Here is a 17,194-nt window from a genome sequence, read left to right on the forward strand (position 1 = left end):
AAAAAGGCACTTAAATGCTTTTTTTTTTTTTTTTTTTTTTTTTTGAGATGGAGTCTTGCTCTGCCACCCAGGCTGGAGTGCAGTGGCACAATCTCAGTTCACTGCAACCTCCACCTCCCGGGTTCAAGAAATTCTCCTGCCTCAGCCTCCCAAGTAGCTGGGACTATAGGCACCCAATACCATGCCTGGCTATTTTTTGTATTTTTAATAGAGACAGGGTTTCACCATATTGGCCAGGCTGGTCTCAAACTCTTTACCTTGTGATCCGCGCACCTCGGCCTGCCAAAGTGCTGGGATTACAGGCATGAGCCACCGCGCCCGGCCAGCACTTAAATACTTTAACAGAAAAAAGAAAAATCTAGTCAAATGCTTTTTTAAGTTTATATGGCTTAGTAAAATATTTAATAAATAAGCTAGCTTTAAAAATTATTGGTAAAGTAATATTAGAAATGTCTTAAGAGTTGCCAGCATACATTTTTGCCTGCATTTATTGATATAGCAATTTTATACTTATCTCTGCCAAATACTATAAGGTGTCAAAATTTGGCATAGAGGTTACAAAACTATAACTCAGCCCAAAACAGAATTATCTTTGCTGTGTAACTCTTAATAAAAATAAATTCGTATTTGTTTAATGAAGATCGCCACATCTTGAATAATTCAGTAAAATACCCTCACTTCTAATTTTGTGACCTTAGGCAATCTAGTCCACAGTCATGAAGGAAGTTTGTTCTGGGAAAGGACTATTATCATCTTTGTTTCAAAGCTAAACTATAAACTAAGTCAATGAACAAGAATAGCCTAGAAGTTAGAAGCAAGATGGAGTCACTTAGGTCAGATTATTTTCACTGTCTCAGTTATAATTTTGCAATGAGTTTCATAACTTTAAATAATGACTTTCACAGTTTTCATAAATAATCTAGGTAAATGATTAAAATAAATCACTAGATAAATGTAATGGGATAAATACTCATAAACAACTTTGTCATAATTTAGAATCTAAAGTTAAATTAAACAACAGTTATTTCATTATTTGGATATTTTCCAATAAAAATATATTGTAGGAAAACATTCTTTCTAGAAATTATGTCCTTTTTGAAGGGTAACCAATTTTCATCTAATTCAAAGCTTACTTAAAGGTTATATATAAAACAAAGTAAAATAAACCAGGAAATAAGGGAGATATAAAGAAAGTTATAAAAATAAAGATAGTTTTAAAGATTATTGGTAAAATATAAATATTTTCAAAAATGTAAACATTTGGCCTATTAATCTAGAATGAAAAGTATCAACCATCTCTAAATTGTTAAACTTATGTGAATATGTTGGAGTTGATGTTTAGTGATCTCTTCCTTGACATCCTAGCAAAGATACTTCTGTAAAAGTATATTTCACAAATATACTTTCAAATACGAATTAGTACTATCCATGTTTTGGTTACTTTTGCTTTGTGCTTCTACCTCCATATTATTTCTGATAACAAAGCACAGCAACATGATTTTTCTTTTTTTTCTGAGACTGAGTCTTGCTCTGTCACCCAGACTGGAGTGCACTGGTACAATCTCAGCTCACTGCAACCTCCGCCTCCCAGGTTCAAACAATTCTCTTGCCTCAGCCTTCTGAGTAGCTGGAACTACAGGCATCTGCCCCCACACCTGGCTAATTTTTTGTATTTTAATAGAGACGGGGTTTCATCGTGTTGGCCAGGCTCGTCTTGAACTCCTGACCTCGTGATCCACCCGTCTTAGCCTCCCAAAGTGCTGGGATCACAGGCGTGAGCCACTGCACCCTGCCTGCAACATGATTTTTCTAAAGCAGGCTGTATGAATTTCGCCCGGATGTTAACACATAAAAAGGAGGTGAATGCAATTAAAAGGTGTTTAATACACTTCCACCAGAAAGGAGAGGCACAGCTGGCCATGCTGGACCTCACAAAGGCTGTCTCATGCACAGACTGGAAAGCAGAGGTATCAGGGAACTGGGACTTTGTCTTTATGACCATAATGGTTGTAAGCAACCAAGCAAGGCTATCCCCTATTGGACACAAAATAAAATCTTGCATGTTGGCGTCCTTCGTTGGGAAGATTATAGTATTTGCATGCTAATAAAAGCTGCCTGACAAGGAGCATGTAAACAACAGTGATTGGTTATCTGCCCCTGTGACTCAGCAGGCTTATGAAGCAGTTATAAATGGCAGCTCTCAAATGGCCAACACAATCAACATGTTCAATACAATTTATTACTAGTGGAAATCCTGAATTAATTAATTAATTATTATTTTTGAGACGGAGTCTCGCTCTGTCATCCAGGCTGGAGTTCAGTGGCATGATCTTGGCTCTCTGCAACCTCTCCTTCCCGGGTTTAAGCAACTCTCCTGTCTCAGCCTCCTGAGGAGCTGGGACTACAGGTGCACGCCACCATACCGGGCTAATTTTTGTATTTTTAGTAGAGACGGGGTTTCATCATATTGGCCAGGCTGGTCTTGAACCCCTGACCTAAGGTGATCCACCCACCTCGGCCTCCCGAAGTACTAGGATTACAGGCATGAGCCACCATGCACGGCCCTGAATTCTTTAATTTCTGCAGTTTCCGTTACTTCTTAAGATGCTTTTAACAAATAAAATCTACCTTAAATGTTGATACCTGGTAACTTCTCTCTGGAGGATTTTGAATTGGCCAACTTAATCAAAACTCCAACTCCTGCCATCTAAGCACAATTAAATGTAATATTTAAGGTTCCTAAGGGGTCAACTATTACACTTTCAGCTTCTTTTTAACGATGTATTATTTTCCAGAAAATCTTTCTTATGGCCATTTGAATAGTTTAGCTTTTGCTCCTCACTTGTGAGCAACAGGATTATATATATTTAGTAAAATGTAATACAGAAAACTTAAAAATTATATTGGACAACCATCAATAAAATGTATATATCTGGTATAAACAACCTTTTTTAGCATATTGAGTTCTGCTTTTTTCTCTTTCCTCATACATATGAGATGCATAAGTATGTTTTTCTCCTGTAGGGGCATAAAGAGGTGATTTTCATTTGTATTATCTGCTAAAAGCCTATGGCAGCTCATGGTACTATTGACCACATGTTCTAATGTCTTTTTACAGATTTAAATATTATATTGTAGTGTCAATTTAACATTTAGATGTGTGTTAAATCTCTAGATATATTGCAATTAGATTGATTTTTTTTTCTGTCGCCCAGGCTGGTGATGGGGCGATCTCAGCTCACTGCAACCTCCACATCCCAAGTTCAAATGACTCTCCTGCCTCAGCCTCCCAAGTAGTTGCCATTAGAGGCACCTGCCACCACACCCAGCTATTTGTGTGTGTGTGTGTGTGTGTCTATTTTTAGTAGAGACAGGGTTTCACCATGTTGGCCAGCCTGGTCTCAAACTCCTGACCTCAGTGATCCACCCACCTCGGCCTTCCAAAGTGCTGGGATTATAGGTGTGAGCCACCATGCCTGGTGTAATTAAATTGATTTTTTTGTAATGGTGATTGTCCTGGTAAATCAATATAAAATAAAAATTATACACCTTTAAAAGATAATTATCTACAGTTGCTTAGTGTTTACCTGGTCAGCTGAGGACTATCTTCTTCAAAACTTTGCTGAAATTGCACCTGCTCAGTTAGTCTTTCTGTGCAGTCAGAGAAATAATCCTGACTGAGAATGGCTAAGAAAAGAATGAAAAAATTTTGGCAGAGAAATCCTACACGTAAAGAAACAGAGCTGTGGAAAAGAAAATAATGTTCAGAGACGTGCAAAGGAATCAACTTTACTGCAGTTATTTTTTATTTTCATTTTATGTATTTATTTATTTTGAGACCAGAGTCTTGCTCTGTTGCTCAGGCTGGAGTGCAGTGGTGCGATCTCAGCTGACTGCAACCTCTATCTCCCGGGTTCAACTGATTCTCCTGCCTCAGCCTCCTGAGTAGCTGGGACTACAGGTGTGTACCACCACACCCGGCTAATTTTTGTACTTTTAGAGAGACAGGGTTTCACCATATTGGCCAGACTAGTCTCGAACTCCTGAACTCATGATCCACCCATCTCTGTCTCCCAAAGTGCTGGGATTAGAGGCATGAGCCACTGTGCCAGGCGGATAGTTATTCTTTAAAAAAAATAAATGCTTAGGCTGGGCGCAGTGGCTCAAGCCTGTAATCCCAGTACTTTGGGAGGCCGAGGCGGGTGGATCATGAGGTCAGGAGATCGAGACTATCCTGGCTAACACAGGTGAAACCCCATCCCCACTAAAAATGCAAAAAATTAGCAGGGCGCGGTGGCAGGCGCCTGTAGTCCCAGCTACTCGGGAGGCTGAGGCAGGAGAATGGCGTGAACCAGGAAGGCAGAGCTTGCAGTGAGCCGAGATCGCACCACTGCGCTCCAGCCTGGGCGACAGAGCAAGACTCAGTCTCTAAATAAATAAATAAATAAATAAATGCTTCAAAGTCAAATCAAATTTACGTACTTAATTGAAAAATTGCAAATATAGTGGTGAATGAAATTAAAGGTCTCTGTCTTCACAGAGCGTTTACTGTAGGGTTTAGAAAATAAGGATAATTAGATAATAAATAATTCCTCATATAAACAAGTAGTGTAAGTTGCTACTACATTCTGGAAGAAGGCTTGTCAATGCCTACACAAGCTGAAAATACAAATATATTTCAATTATATTTGTGGCCGTGAAGCAGCATCATTTGTCTGGGGTAATACTGCATGTTCCTTGCTCATGCCAAGGAAATCAAGGACACAGACATGCAAGGAGTGAGTTTAAGGGGGAAAATTTCATAAACAAGAGAGAAAAGCTCCCTCATGCAGAAGCAGAGGGTTCCAAACAGATTTCTTCGTTCATGGCAAGATGCATTTGGTTTTATAGATGTGCTTGAGGAGGTGGTGTCTGATTTACATAGGGCACCAAGGATTTGTTGGAACAGGTGTGCCAATTACAGTGTGTGAAGAAGCTTTCCATCGCACCCTAATCTTTCAATATACAGATGAATTCTCTACCTGGTGGGTGCCATGTTACCTATTCTCTGACTTCACACATGATGACAAAGAAAGGGGAAGATCATATCTTTCTTCATCTTCTATCGGCATCCTCCTCTTCTGTGAATAAATTTAAAAAGAGACGCAGAGAAGACACACCTGTTTCCTATTCACACATCAACAACTCACTATTAGTAATGTAAGTAGAGCTGATTAATTATAGCAGTTTCCTGGCAGGACACTTCTCAGCAATAAATAACACTGAAAGAAAAGTATAGGCTGGGTGTGGTGGCTCACACCTGTAATCCCAGCACTTTGGGAGGCCAAGGCAGGCAGATCATGAGGTCAGGAATTCAAGACGAGCCTGGCCAACATAGTGAAACCCCATCTCTAGTTAAAAAAAAAAAAAAAAAAAAAAAAAAAAAAAATCAGCTGGGTGTGGTGGCAAGCACCTGAAGTCCCAGCTACTTGGGAGGCTGAAGTAGAACTGCTTGAACCCGGGAGGCAGAGGCTGCAGGGAGCTGAGATCACACCACTGCACTCCAGGCTTGGCAACACAGTGAGAAAGAAAAGAAAGAGGGAAAGAGAGAAAAGAGAGAAGAGAAAGAAAAGAGAGAAAAGAAAGAAAAGAAAGAGCCAGGCACGGTGGCTCACACCTGTAATTCCAGCACTCTGGGAGGCCGAGGTCGGTGGATCACGAAGTCAGGAGATCGAGACCATCCTGACTAACACGGTGAAACCCTGTATCTATTAAAAATACAAAAATTAGCCAGGCGCAATGGCAGGCACCTGTAGTCCCAGCTACTCGGGAGGCTGAGGCAGGAGAATCGCTTGGACACAGGTGGCAGAGGTTGCAGTGAGCCGAAATCGCACCACTGCACTCCAGCCTGGGTGACAGAGTGAGACTCTGTCTCAGAAAAAAAGAAAAAAAAAAAGGAAGAAAAAGAAAGAAAGATTTTTTTTCATAAAAAGCTAATGTATTTTTAGCATAGAAAGCATATGCATCGATAACAAAATGCTTCTGGCCAGGCACAGTGGCTCTTGCCTGTAATCCCAGCACTTTGGGAGACTGAGGCAGATGGATCACCTGAGGTCAGGAGTTTGAGACCAGCCTGGCCAACATGGTGAAACCTCGTCTCTACTAAAAATACAAAAATTAGCTGGGTGTGGTGGCACCACCGGTATTCCCAGCTACTCGGGAGGTTGAGGCAGGAGAATGGCTGCAACCCGGTAGGTGGAGGCTTCAGTGAACCGAAATTGCTCCACTGCACTCCAGCCTGGGCGACACAAGACTTCATCTCAAAAATTAATTAATTAATTAATTAATTAAATAAAAATAAAATAAAATACTTGTGGTATAATAAAGATTCATTTTGTTGATTTCTATTGAGCTCAGGTAATGTTTGACCAAAAGCTAGCAAATATACCACAGAAAAGGAATATTTTAAATAAGAATATTGTGAATGAAGTTATCCTATCAATAGTGGTAAAAATATTGCCCAGGCGCGGTGGCTCACACCTGTAATCCCAGCACTTTGGGAAGCCAAGGTGGGTGCATCAGGAGGTCAGAAGTTCTAAGACCAGCTTGGCCAAGATGGTGAAACCCTGTCTTTACTAAAAACTACAAAAATTAGCTGGGCATGGTGGCAGGTGCCTGTCATCCCAGCTACTCAGGAGTCTGAGTCAGGAGAATCTCTTGAACCTGGGCGGCCAAGGTTGCAGCGAGAGATTGCACCACTGCATTCCAGCCTGGGTGACAGAGTGAGACTCAGTCTCAAAAAAAAAAAAAAAAAAAAAAGAAGTAAAAATATCATAACCTCATACTAACAGTCTCATCTATAGTTATACAACTTCAAGGGCTTCTTTTTATTAAAAATTGTATTTCATATGATTATTCAAAGTATATCACCCCCCCTTCATTATTTCAATGCCTTCTCCACTTTATATCAGTGCAAAACAGGCCAGCTGTCTCTAGGAAAGCACATGGTGCTATTGCTATTTTAATGATGATGTTGGAGAGCACTTGCTTGGGTGGTAATTCCATGTCACTGTTATTTGGCCCTACGTACTGGTTTTCTGTTCTTCTCTAAATTTATGGATAAAATAAAATTCTTAGCTAAGAAGACTTTATCTCATTCAAGTATGTATTATGGAATTTTGTTGACACTTAAGTGTCTCTGACTTACCTGGAATATTGAAATTTCCCATGAATTCAAATCGAGTACTGTAAATAAACAATCTTTTACTAAAAGCCTTTGTGAGGCAGAGTAAGGCCGGGCGCGGTGGCTCAAGCCTGTAATCCCAGCACTTTGGGAGGCCGAGACGGGCGGATCACGAGGTCAGGAGATCGAGACCATCCTGGCTAACACGGTGAAACCCCGTCTCTACTAAAAAGTACAAAAAACTAGCCGGGCGAGGTGGCGGGCGCCTGTAGTCCCAGCTACTCCGGAGGCTGAGGCAGGAGAATGGCGTAAACCCGGGAGGCGGAGCTTGCGGTGAGCAGAGATCCCGCCACTGCACTCCAGCCTGGGTGACAGAGCCAGACTCTGTCTCAAAAAAAAAAAAAAAAAAAAAAAAAAAAAAAAATATGGAAAAAATTGTGTTAATGATATTCCTAGTAATTCCTCTGAACACAGCATTCTCAATTATCAGTACGCACCCTGAATCACTCAGGGGAAATTGATACCTCTGCAAGCAGGCAAAAGAAGGTGCTGAGTAGAAGTGCATCACATTGCACATAAATGCTGTCCACATACACATATTAGAGTCTTAACTTAATAGACTGTTATTTGCATGGCTAGATACTTACTGAATCTAGTCATACTATTTTTTGGCAGCTAACGGTATCTGTTACCCATTAATTAATTAATTAATTTTTTTTTTGAGACAGAGTCTTGCTCTGTCACCCAGCCTGGGGTGCAATGGCGTAATCTTGGCTCACTGCAAACTCTGCCTCCCAGATTCAAGCCGTTCTCCTGCCTCAGTCTCTCAGGTAGCTGGGACTACAGGCATGCGCCACCACACCCGGTTAATTTTTTGTATTTTTACTAGAGATGGGGTTTCACCATGCTGGTCAGGCTGGTCTCAAACTCCTGACCTCAAGTGATCTGCCCGCCTTGGCCTCCCAAAGTGCTGGGATTACGGATGTGAGCCACCACACTCCCATTAGTTTTATACAATTATTTCCCTGGATGAAAAATAAATCCTTTCCTAATTTACTCTACATAGAGAGATTAGATTTGCAATCTTCAATCTTTTAATATTAAAGCAAATCAGAGAAGAGCAATGTATATCGAATGCATTCTCCTGCCTAACTTCAAAAGTCTTCTTGCATTTTCTTGGATACCCTAGGAAGCCACCTAAAGAATACACCTTTCAAATCCTTTAGCCAGGATTTTAGATCTCATAAGGTCAATAACTTAATGATTGAGCAAAGCCAAAATTTTGTCTTTGCTTCTTGCTAGTAATCTGGCCATTTCAAAAAGCATGGCAATTATGCCAAGCCATTGAAAAGATGTGGTTTTGATTAATTTTATCCCATTTCAAATGTTTTCTCTAATTGTTACTTTTATTATGTTACTCTAAGAGCAAATATCTACGTAACTGTTCATACATTAAAGAAATATTCATGGCTGGGTGCGGTGGCCCACGCCTGTAATCCCAGCATTTTGGGAGTCCAACGTGGGTGGATCACTTAAGGTCAGGAGTTCGAGACAAGCCTGGCCAACATGGTGAAACCCCATCTCTACTAAAAATACAAAAAACTAGCTGGGCATGGTGGTGTGCGCCTGTAATCCCGGCTACTTGGGAGGCTGAGGCAAGAGAATCACTTGAACCTGGAAGGCAGAGGTTGCAGTGAGCCAAGATCATGCAATTGCACTCTAGTCTGTGCAACAGGGCGAGACTCTGTCTAAATAAATAAATATTCATATTATGACCAGGTGCAGTGGCTCACACCTGTAATCCCCAGCACTTTGAGAGGCTGAGGTGAACAAATCACTTGAGGTCAGAAGTTCGAGACTAGCCTGGCAAACGTGGTGAAACCTCATCTTTACTAAACATAAAAAAAATTAGCCAAGTGTGGCCGGAGCGGGACTGTGGCTAGGGTGCAGATCTGGCGAGCCACAGCTGGGTCCAGAGTAGGGAGTGTGGCATGGAGATGCTACCCAGCACGGGTGGCAGAGAGATCAAAACCCTCTTCCCCAAGCCGAGCCAACCTCAGCGGGGACCCGGACTCAGAGGCACAGCGGCAGCGACTGCAGTGGCTGGACAATGGCAGCGCCTGCCAGAGCTGGGACAGTTATTGCAGCCCCAGACAGGAGGCGCTGGCTGTGGTCAGTGCTGGCAGTGGTGCTGGGGCTCTTGACAGCTGGAGTACCAGCCTTGGAAGCATATACACCAAAAGAAATCTTCATGGCAAATGGTACATAAGGGAAGCTGACCTGCAAGTTCAAGTCTACTAATATCACTGGCGGGTTGACCTCAGTCTTCTGGAGCTTCCAGCCAGAGGGGGCTGACACCACCATGTCATTTTTCCACTATTCCCAAGGGCAAGTGTACCTTGGGAATTATCCACTATTTAAAGACAGAATCAGCTGGGCTGAAGACCTTGACAAGAAAGATGCATCAATCAACACAGAAAATATGCAGTCTATACACAATGGCACCTATAGCTGTGATGTCAAAAACCCTCCTGACATTGTTTTCCAGTCTGGACACATTAGGCTCTATGTTGTAGAAAAAGAGAGTTTGCCTGGGTTTCCAGTTTGGGTAGTGGGGGGCATAGTTACTACTGTGATCCTAGGTCTCACTCTGCTCATCAGCATGATTCTGGCTGTCCTCTATAGAAGGAAAAACTTTAAACGGGGTTACATCAGAGAGTTTGTCACCAGTTAAACAGGCTCCTCGGAAGTCCCACTGTGACACTGAGGGTTTTGTAAAGAGACTGCCTTCTGGATCTCACCAGGTCCCAGTCATATATGCACAGTTAGACCCCTCTGGTGGACATCACAGTGGCAAGATTAACAAGTCAGAGTCTGTGGTGTATGTGGATATCTGGAAAAATTAAGAGAAGACCTAGAACATATCCTCAGCAAGAAACAAAACCAAACTGGACTCTGGTTCAGCAAATGTAGCCCATTACCACATGTAGCCTTGGAGACCCAGGCAAGGACAAGTACATGTGTACTCACAGAGGGAGAGAAAGATGTGTACAAAGAATATGTATAAATATCCTATTTAATCTTCCTGATGTGAGGAGCCAATGTTGCATGATGAAAAGATGGTGTGATTCTATATATGTACCCATTTTCTTGCTGTTTTTATACTTTCTTTTCAGGTCCTTTACAATTGGGAGATTTCAGAAACATTCCTTTCACCATCATTTAGAAATGGTTTGCCTTAATGGAGACAGTAGCGGATCCTGTAGTATTTCCAGTAGACATGGCCTTTTAACCTAAGGGCTTAATCAGTCTTAGCATTTATTGTAGTTGGAGGATGGAGATGCTATGATGGAAGCATACCCAGGGGGCCTTTAACACAGTATCAGTACCATTTATTTGTTTGCAGCTTTAAAAAAGTATCCATTGGCTATGCCACTGGAAAACAATTTGAGAAGTTTTTTTGATGTTTTTCTCATTAAAATATGTGGCAATTGTTAGCCTTACATGTTGTGTAGACTTACTTTAAGTTGCACCCTTGAAATGTGTCATACCAATTTCGGGATTCATAATAGCAAGATTAGCAAAGGATAAATGCCGAAAATCACTTCATTCTGGATACCTTTGGATCAATACTGATTAAGTAGAAAATCCAAGCTTTGCTTGAGAACTATTGTAATGTGGAGAGTAAAAGGTATCGATTTTACTCTTTGCTGATGTCCTTTCTGCTTGAAATAACAGTCCCCATACAGCAAAAGGAGAGGAGTTTCTTCTAAGTAGGCAGAAATGAGATAAATTGTTACTCTCCAATATCCCAGAGTTCGCTCTCTAGAGAATCACCTTTTGCTTTTTTTTTTTTTTTTTTTTTTTTTTTTTGAGGTAGAGTCTCACTGTGTTGCCCAGACTAGCCTTGAACTCTTATGCTCAAGTGATTCTCCCTCCTCAGACTCCCAAGTAGCTGGAACTATAGTTGCACCACAGCGGCTGGCAAGAATCACCTTTATAATTAGTTATGCTTCCATCTAGAGGCAGCATTAGTCATGGCTTTGTAACAGCTTCATGGTGCCTCAAAGACTGTTGAGGTTAACGAGAGCCTAGATTAGACAGTTTGGCTGTCCTTCCCTAAAACTTGTTTTCTCCCATTCACTACTCCCCACCCCACTTAAAATCTATGAGTTTTTACTTTTTACTGGGAATGGAAAGCATGGTGAAGATCATTAAACACTTATGTTGTCATTTCAAAAAAAAAAATTAGCCAGGTGTGGTGATGTGAGCCTAGCTGCTCTGGAGGCTGAGACGGGAGAATCTCTTGAACCTGGGAGGTGGAGGTTGCAGTGAGCCAAGATGGTGCCACTGCACTCCATCCTTGTTGATGGACTGAGATTCTGTCTCCAAACAAAAAAAAGAAATACATATATATTAAGATGTTTAAAGTTCAATATTGTATTATAGTAGAATTCTCTAAAATCTAAAATTAACAGAAGATAAGTTCATCATCAAATTAATAATGTTCTCAAGATTTTTCAATTGTGAAAATGAAAAATTAGATATGTTTCTCATGATAATTTTAATTCTAGGAGGGTACCTACTGGTCCCCATGGTATTTCTGTAATGGGTAGTGTAAAACTGGGTCACCAGAATGGTGCACACATGCTGATTTAATTAGAATGAGTTCACTCTCATTGATGGTAGACTATCAATATCCCACAGGCTCATCATTCACTACCACTTACTAAATGTTGCTTCATAATGCTGGTGACCCCTTTCAACCAGATTGCCTCCTTCCTCCCGTTAATGTGGTCATGTGTGGTCTCCTCTGTTTATCTTAAGCTATCTCAGATCATCAGGTGATTATTTATTGAATGAATGAGAACCCCTTCTTCTTTCCTCTGCCATGGGGAGGATCCATGGGATCCTCCTGTCCTCCCTACTGGAAGCAACATGTGGGAGCCAGGAATAATGAAAAGATACAAATGTATTTCCTGCCATGTGGCCTCCATAAGCAGTTTAGCTAGCCCACCTGGAAGTCACTTACTTCCAGACCAGCAGGGGTGTTTTTCTCTGATGTGTCCCTATTTTTTTTTTTTTTCTTTTTTGTCTTGCTTTGTTTTGTTTTGTTTTTGAGAAGGAGTGTCACTCTGTCACCAGGCTGGAATGCAATGGCACGATCTTGGCTCACCACAACTTCCACCTCCCAGGTTCAAGAGATTCTCCTGACTCAGGCACCCAAATAGCTGAGACTACAGGCACGTGCCACCACGCGCAGCTAATTTTTGTATTTTTACCATGTTGGCCAGGATGGTCTCCATCTCTTGACCTCATGATGTGCCCACCTAGGCCTCCCAAAAGCGCTAGGGTTACAGGCGTGAGCCACCATGCCCAGGATGTGTCCCTTTCTTTTAAAAGCACCTCTGATTTAGTTTAGCCCAATCAGGATAATCTCCCTTTTGATGAACACAAAGGCAACACATTAGTAACCTAATTTCATGAGTGATTTTCCACCACAGTCACACTTTTTTTTTTACACTTAAAAAAAGGATTACACAGCAGGTGTGCAACAAACTGGGAATCCTGAGGATCATCTTAGAATTTTGCCTAGGCACCTGAATAGACTTTTAAAATAGTCTTTTAGTTGCTTTTGTCATCTAAGCAAACAAAAATATCATCTGCAAATAATAATTAACTACTTTCCAATTTTATTCATTGAAATATTAACTAACTTATCCTTTTACTGGCTTATTTCTCACTTATGTACCATTTTATACATTCACAAGTACATAGGACAATGAAAATGTATCCAATTATTCAATTCTGGTTAACTTTTATTTAAAAATTAATGTCAAAAATAATTTTGTGAGCCGGGTGCAGAGGCTCATGCCTGTAATCTCAGCACTTTGGGCGGCCGAGGCGGGACGAGGTTAAGAAATTGAGACCATCCAATCTAACATGGTGAAACCCCGTCTCTATTCAAAATACAAAAATTAGCTGGGCGTGGTGGCACATGCCTGTAGTCCTGGCTACTCGGGAGGCTGAGGCAGGAGAATTGCTTGAACCCAGGAGGCAGAGGTTGCAGGTAAGCCAAGATTGTACCATTGCACTCCAACCTGGGGAACGAGAGCAAAACTCCATCTCAAAATATATATACATATACATATATAAAATTAATTTTTCTGTTTGAAGAGGGTTTTTATTGTTTTATTGGTTTATCTCTGGAGACAAAGTTGCCTGTGGTTTAATATTGGCTTTGGTATAATAAGCAAGTCATTTTTCTCCTTGGCTTTGTTTTTTTCTCTGTAAAATGAGGATAATAATGATACCTGTTATTCAGTTACTGTGAGCATTAAATTTATTAACACATAAATTGTGTTATGGCTCATGCTCAGTACAAATTAGCTATTATTAATAATATATGTATATGCTGAATTATATTAATACATGTTTTAACACAGAAATATCCTTCCATAACATGAGTTTTTCAACAATAGATGAATATATTTAATTTTTGGGGGGACAGAGTCTCGCTCTGTCACCAGGCTGGAGTGCAGTGGTGTGATCTTGGCTCACTGCAATCTCTGCCTCCTGGGTTCAAGCCATTCTCCTGCCTCAGCCTCCCAAGTAGCTGGGATTACAGGTGCATGCCACCACACCCAGCTAATTTTTGTATTTTTAGTAGAATTGGCGTTTCACCATGTGGGTCAGGATGGTCTCCTGACCCCGTGATCCGCCCGCCTCAGCCTCCCAAAGTGCTGGGATTACAGGCATAAGCCACCATGCCTGGCCTTAAATTATTTTTTTGAAAAACAAATGTGGCGTAGATACACAATGGAATACTATTCAGCCTTAAAAAGGGGTAAATCTCATAATTTCAAACAATATAAATTCGGAAGACATTACACTAGATGGTATAACCCTGACACAGAAAGACAGATATTGCATGACCTCATTTATATATAGAATAAAGTTTAACTCAAGAAAGTAGAAAGTAAAATCATCTTTAGCAGAGGCTGAGTATGGTGGGAAGAAAACAGGGAGTTGTTCATCAAAGGGTACAAAGTTTCAGTAGGTTTTGAGATCTATTGCACAGCAGGATGACTATAGTAAACAATAATGTATTGTGTATTTTAAAATAACTAAAAGTAAATTTCAAGTGTCTCATGACAAAAAACAATAGGTAAGCAAGTTCATAGATATGTTATTTAACTTGATTTAATCATTCCATATTACATATGTGTGTGTATATATATATGTATAATATATTCAAGCATCACATTGTACTCCAGAACTGTATGCAACTTTGATATGTCAATCAAAAATACTATTATGCTTTTTTAAATAAAAGGATAGTATTAAAAATATTTGACTAGCATTATAGCCCCAGACTGACTAGAATAGACATGGGTTACAAACCACTGATGTAGGGACCTTGTTTTCAGGCTTAACATTAATCATGATCTAACAGAATTGACAAATAAGAGCTAATAAGTTTCTTGTACACTTGCTATGTTCTGGGTACTCTTTGGACATCTTTGTTTTAATTGCTTAAATTTTACAAAAACCCTAGCATTTATGACTATTATTTTCGCTGAACCATTGAAAAGTCAAACAAAGAGAGGTCAAGAAACTGTATATACGTCATACAGCCCATAAGTGGCAGAACTGGGATGCAATCAGAAACCACCTGATTCTGAGTTTCACTATATTAACCATTATGCTAAACACCCTCTCACCTGATGCTTGTTTTTATTCCTGACCTAACATTTTGGCTTTGAATTTTCTAATTTAGTAAAAAATAAAGAGAAATTTACAAACCACCTTTTTGAAAAAAAAAAAAAAAATAGCATTCAGGAGGCAGAACCAGATTGCAGCTCCCACTAGGACAGACAAAGCAGTGTGTGGAGACTTGCATCGTGAACTTTTGCTCCAGAACTACTGCAGGAATAAACCAGGAAAGCTGAGAGAACCCACAGACCCTCTGAAGAAAGTGGATTGCTCCTGCAGGACCTGGGAGACAGCCCAAATACTGGGAGTGCCCAATCTGTGAACGTGGAAAAAAGGGATCACCCACCCCCAAACACATAACCTTACTGGGGAACCTGAATGTCTAGGTCACGGGAGAAGGATCTGACTTTACCTGGAGCTGAGCAGTTTAGAGAGTGAGTAAAATACAGGGGTAGAGGAAACAGCAGAAAAAACCTTGTGGGCTTTCTGGGTCCCCTGGGAAGCTATTTCATACTTGCCTCGAAGGTGTTTTTGGGGAGAGCTGCCAGAAGTACTTGGAAAAGACCACAGGAGGAAGGAAACCTCCAGCTGAACTTTGTAACAATTCCAACTGAACACAAAGTCTCCTGGCAAGAACTCCGGGAGGGCATGAATCTGGTGTGCAGACTCTACAGGCAGGAAGGCACCAAAACCCTGCTCACTTTATCAGCCGGGAGGCTGGTAGCTTGGGGCAAGTACTCAGCCCTGCTCACCCACTGGTTGGAAAAATCTCAGTGCTGTTGGGGTGTGGGGTACAGTGGGAATGAGACTGACCTTTTGGGTTGCATGGAAGCTGGGTGAGGTATGTAACTGCTGGCTCTCCCCAACTTCCCTGACAACCTGCATGACACCACAGAGGCAGCCATAATCCTTCTGGGAGCATAACTCCATTAACCTGGGAAAAACACCGCATTTCCTGCAGCAGCTGTAGCAAGCCCTATCCAAGGAAATCCTGGCTGAGACACCTGCAGACAGTTCACATTACAGGATGCTGTGCAGACAACCCCCAGTACCAGCCCAAAGCCTGGTAGACCTGCTGGGTGGCTAGATCCAGAAGAGATAATAATCACTATAGCTCGGCTCTCAGGAAGCCACATCTCTAAAAAAAGGGGGACAGTAGTACATCAAAGGAACACCCAATGGGACAAAAGAATCTGAACAGCAGCCTTGAACCCTAGACTTTCCCTCTGACCTAGCCTACACAAATGAGAAAGAACCAGAAAAAACAATCTGGTAATATGACAAAACAAGGTTTTTTAACATCCCCCAAAAACCACATTAGCTCACCAGCAATGAATCCAAACCATGAAGAAATCCCTGATTTACCTGAAAAATAATTCAGAAGATCATTTATTAAGCTAATCTAGGAGGCATCAGAGAAACATGAAGTACAATTTTTTAAAAATAAAAAAAAAAAAACAAGAAATGAGAGGAGAAATTGTCAGTGAAATAGATAGCATGAATAAAAAGCAATCACAACCGCAGGAAATAAAGGATGCACTTAGAGAAATAAAAAATGTTCTGGAAAGTCTCAGCAATAGAATCAAACAAGCAGAAGAAAGAACTTCAGAGCTCAAAGACAAGGTTTTTAAATTAACCCAGTCCAACAAAGATGAAGAAAAAAGAAAAAGAAAAAATAAAGCCTTCAAAAAGTCTGGGATTATGTTAAGTGACCAAACCTAAACATAACTGATGTTCCTGAGAAAGAAGAGAAATATAAAAGTTTGGAAAATGTATTTAGGGGAATAATTAAGGAAACCTTCCCCAGCCTTGCTGGAGACCTAGAAATCCAAATACAAGAAAATTGAAGAACACCTGGAAAATTCATCACAAAAAGATCATCACCTAGGCACATTGTCATCAGGTTATCCAAAGTTAAGATGAAGGAAAGAATCTTAAGAACTGTGAGGCAAAAGCACCAGGTAACCTCTAAAGGAAAATCTATCAGATTAACAGCAGATTTCTCAGCAGAAACTTTACAAGATAGAAGGGATTGGGGCGCTATCTTCAGCCTCCTTGAACAAAACAATTATTAGCCAAGGATTTTGTATCCAATGAAACTAAGCTTTATTTTATTTATGTATGTCTTTATTTATTTATTTGAGATGAAGTCTCGCTCTTTTGCCAGGCTAGAGTGCAGTGGCATGATCTCAGCTCACTGCAACCTCTGCCTCTCAAGTTCAAGCAATTCTCCTGCCTCACCCTCCTGAGTAGCTGGGATTACAGGTGTGTGCCACCACACCCAGCTAATTTTTTGTATTTTTAGTAGATACAGGG

At 40.8% G+C, this 17,194-nt stretch overlaps 1 pseudogene; it reads left to right on the forward strand.

Moving 5' to 3' along the window:
* The first annotated feature begins 9,050 nt into the window (after positions 1-9,050).
* On the forward strand, positions 9,051-11,105 carry LOC103226013 (myelin protein zero-like protein 1 pseudogene; annotated as a pseudogene).
* Positions 11,106-17,194: the final 6,089 nt, after the last annotated feature.

This window comes from Chlorocebus sabaeus, chromosome 21 (assembly GCF_047675955.1).
Source record: "Chlorocebus sabaeus isolate Y175 chromosome 21, mChlSab1.0.hap1, whole genome shotgun sequence".
NCBI lineage: Eukaryota > Metazoa > Chordata > Mammalia > Primates > Cercopithecidae > Chlorocebus > Chlorocebus sabaeus.